The sequence below is a fragment of the Mustela nivalis genome, assembly GCF_964662115.1.
Source record: "Mustela nivalis genome assembly, chromosome: X".
In the NCBI taxonomy this organism is placed as follows: domain Eukaryota; kingdom Metazoa; phylum Chordata; class Mammalia; order Carnivora; family Mustelidae; genus Mustela; species Mustela nivalis.
Window position 1 is genome coordinate 24383526 of NC_139040.1, and position 4375 is coordinate 24387900.

The 4375-nt window shown below is 35.9% G+C and overlaps 1 pseudogene across 1 annotated transcript; it reads left to right on the forward strand.

The window, feature by feature from the left end:
• Positions 1 to 2323: 2323 nt before the first annotated feature.
• LOC309856301 (elongation factor 1-alpha 1 pseudogene) lies at positions 2324 to 3864 on the forward strand (annotated as a pseudogene). The gene has a single exon. The product of its transcript is annotated as an elongation factor 1-alpha 1 pseudogene (transcript).
• Positions 3865 to 4375: the final 511 nt, after the last annotated feature.

Sequence of the window (4375 nt, forward strand, 5' to 3'; positions counted from 1 at the left end):
ACTTAATGACTTGTTAGACTATTAAACATCATTGGCCCCTCAAGTTAGTCATTAACTCCCCAACAAGGAATGTGAACAATGGAATTGCTGGCTAATTGTAGTTACAATCTTTTCTCCCCTGTTTAACATATATTTATATAACTAATTTCAGAAACTGTATGATTTCTACTACTTCTGTAGTGACTGATGGCTTCAGAGATTTTTAAATATATATGTTTTAGAAGAGAAAATTGATGCAGAAATAAATTGGATATATAGAATTGCATTTTTTCAACTATTTTGGAGGATAAACAAAATAAAATAATCCATATAAAATGATCATTTAAAACTAACACTCAAATAGTACTGAAAAATAACTAAAGTAGAAAGCTATATTTGGAAAAAAATTTTTCTTCTAATCATTAATCAGCTTAGTTTATATATACTGACTTTATAAATTGAAGTATATTTGGCATACATTATATTAGTTTCAGGTGAATAACATAGTGAATCAACAATTCTGTACATAATAAGTATAGTAACCATCTGTCACCATAAATTATTACAATATTATTATCTATATTCCTTTTGCTATACTTTTCATCCCTATGAATTATTTATTTTATAAATGAAAGTTTGTATCTCTTAATCCACTTCATCTATTTTGCCCAATCCCATACCTTACACCCTTCTGGCAACCACCAATAATGATTTCATTTATATGTGGACCCCAAAAAACAAAATAAAGAAAAAGAAATTACTGTTTTGCTTGTTTCTTTCCTAATGGATAAATCAGTGGCAAGAGAGTACACATTCTATAATTTTAATGGCACAATATTTTAATGTGTATTTTAAAGTAAAAATGTATACTATTTTAAAAGTACTTAAATTTCATGTCATCATTTGATTGCCCTACAATACACAGTTGTTGCTTTTGTTTGCTTGTTTGTTTGTTTCTATTGATGGCTTCCAGACTAGACTAGAGGTCACAAAATGCAATGCACAGGTCACATTTACTTCACAGATCTATAACACCTTTATAAAATTTGAATAAATTCAAAATACTTAAAGTGGACTTCCAGCAGAAAACTAAAAGAAAATCTTTATGACCTTGACTTAGGCAAACATTTCTCAGATATGGCACTGAAATATTTTAGAAGGATGAATAGGCAAACAACAGAATAACAAAATGCTTTTCAAATCATAAATCTGATAAAGTGCTTGTATCCAGAATTTGTAATGAGCTCTCAAAATTCAATAAAACAAAAAAATTCAATGAAAATATGAACAAAAGACCTGAAAAAATCTTTTACCAAAACAGATACACAGATGAAAAATAAGCACATAGGATTTTGTTCAACATCATAACCATTATGGAAATGTAAGTTAAAACCATGATGAAATTTTACTACAAACATATTACAGTGGCTTAAAAAAAACAAAACTGGCAATACCAAGTGCAAGGATATGAAGTGATTAGAATGCACACTCGTTGGATGGATCTCATAACATTTTTCCAAAGTGGAAATTTTGTATAGTTAAATTAAATTAAACTTTGTGTAGTTAAAACATAAACTTACCACACAACCCATAAACCTCACTCTTAAAAGCTCACCCAAATAAAATGAAAACTTAAGTTGATGCAAAAATCTGTACATAAACATTTATTAGCAGTATTAATAATTAGTAATATTTATTTGTAATCACCAAAATATGAAAACATCACAAATATTGTATAACTGGGAAGTGGACAAACAAATCAAGTTAATCTGTACAATGTAATGAAATAATACTCAGCAATAAAAAGCAACTAATTACTGATAAATACAATAACCTGGATGTGTGTCAAGTACATTATGCTAAGTGAAAGAAGCTAGAGTAAAAAGGTTATATGCTATGATTCTATTTATATATCATTGTTATAAAGATAAAACTATAGATTAGAACAGACATGCACACAACTTACCAAATTCTAGGGATGTGAGGGAAGAATAAACTACAAAGAGACACAGGAGAAATTTTGGAGTGATGCATCTCTTATTTTTTTTTATTTTTTAAAGATTTTATTTATTTATTTGACAGAGAGAGAGATCACAAATAGGCAGAGAGACAGGCATAGAGGGGGAAGCAGGCTCCCTGCTGTGCAGAGAGCCCGATGTGGGGCTTGATCACAGGACCCTGAGATCATGACCTGAGCTGAAGGCAGAGGCTTTAACCCACTGAGCAACTCAGGAGCCCCTGATGCAACTCTTCTATCTTGATTGTGGCAGTGGTTGAACAACTGTACATGTTTTACTATATGTATATTATACCTTTAAGAAGATATGAGAAGCTTTTCCGGAATGGGTTTGCTGCCAGAACACAGGTGTCATGAAAACCACCACTCAACCTACACCAGAATGGGGAAGGAAAAGACTCATATCAACATTGTTGTCATCAGACATGTAGATTCGGGCAAGTCTACCACCACTGGTCATCTGATCTACAAATGTGGTGGGATCGACAAAAGAACTATCAAAAAATTTGAGAAGGAGGCTGCTAAGATGGGAAAAGGCTCCTTCAAGTATACCTGGGTCTTGGATAAACTGAAAGCTGAACGTGAACGTGGTATCACCATTGATATCTCCCTGTGGAAATTCGAGACCAGCAAGTATTATGTCACCATAACTGATGCTCCAGGACACAGAGACTTTATAAAAAACATAATTACAGGCACATCCCAGGCTGACTGTGCTATCCTGATTGTTGCTGCTGGTGTTGGTGAATTTGAAGCAGGTATCTCCAAGAACAGGCAGACACGTGAGCATGCCCTTCTGTTTTACACTGGGTGTAAAACAACGAATTGTTGGTGTTAACAAAATGGATTCCACTGAACCACCCTACAGCCAGAAGAGATACAAGGAAATTGTTAAGGAAGTCAGCACCTACATTAAGAAAATTGGATACAACCCCGAAACAGTAGCATTTGTGCCAATTTCTGGTTAGAAAGGTGACAACATGCTGGAGCCAAGTGCTAACATGCCTTGGTTCAAGGGATGGAAAGTCACCCGTAAAGTTGGCAATGCCAGTGGAACCACACTGCTTGAAGCTCTGGATTGCATTCTGCCACCAACTCGTCCAACTGACAAGCCCTTGCATCTGCCTCTCCAGGACGTCTACAAAATTGGTGGTATTGGTACTGTCCCTGTGGGCCAAGTGGAGACTGGTGTTCTTCAGCCTGGCATGGTGGTCACCTTTGCTCCAGTCAATGTTACAACTGAAGTCAAGTCTGTTGAAATGCACCATGAAGCTTTGAGTGAGGCTCTTCCTGGGGACAATGTGGGCTTCAATATCAAGAATGTATCTGTCAAAGAAGTTCGTCGTGGCAATGTGGCTGGTGACAGAAAAATGACCCACCAATGGAAGCGGCTGGCTTCACAGCTCAGGTGATCATCCTGAACCATCCAGGCCAAATTAGTGCTGGGTATGCACCTGTGTTGGACTGTCACACAGCTCACATTGCTTACAAGTTTGCTGAGCTGAAGGAGAAGATAGATCATCATTCTGGAAAAAAGTTGGAAGATGGTCCCAAGTTCTTGAAATCTGGTGACGCTGACATTGTTGATATGGTTCCTGGCAAGCCTATGTGTGTTGAGAGCTTCTCTGACTATCCTCCTCTGGGCCATTTTGCTGTTCGTGACATGAGACAGACAGTTGCTGTGGGTGTCATCAAAGCAGTGGATAAGAAGGAAGCTGGAGCTGGCAAGGTCACCAAGTCTGCCCAGAAAGCTCAGAAGGCTAAATGAATATTATCCCCAATACCTGCCACCCCAGTCTTAATCAGCGGTGGATGAACGGTCTCAGAACCGTTTGTGTCAATTGGACATTTAAGTTTAATAGTAAAAGTCTGGTTAATGATAACAATGAATCATAAATCTTTCAGAAGGAAAGGAGAATGTTTCGTGGACCATTGTGTGTGTGTGTGTGTGTGTGTGTGTGGCAGTTTTAAGTTATTAGTTTTTAAAATCAGTACTTTTTAATGGAAACAACTTGACCAAAAATCTGTCACAGAATTTTGAGACCCATTAAAACAAAAGTTTAATGAGGAAAAAAAAAAGATATGAGAAAATGGTACAATAATTTAGAAATTTTTCAAACATTTACTGATGATTTTCTCTTGGGGAAGAAAAATTTGCCAACACTAGGACAACACTTAATCATCCAAAAAATATTTATGGAACATGAATGAAAAGTCAGGTACTATTCTAAACAATGAGATTGCAGAGACTTCTGGTAATACGGCAGAGTAAGAGAATGCTAAGATCACTTTGTGCAATGGACAAACCTAGATAACAGTGACATCAGTGCAACTACATCACATACATAAAACATGAAAGGGTAGGGAAAAAATTAGTGG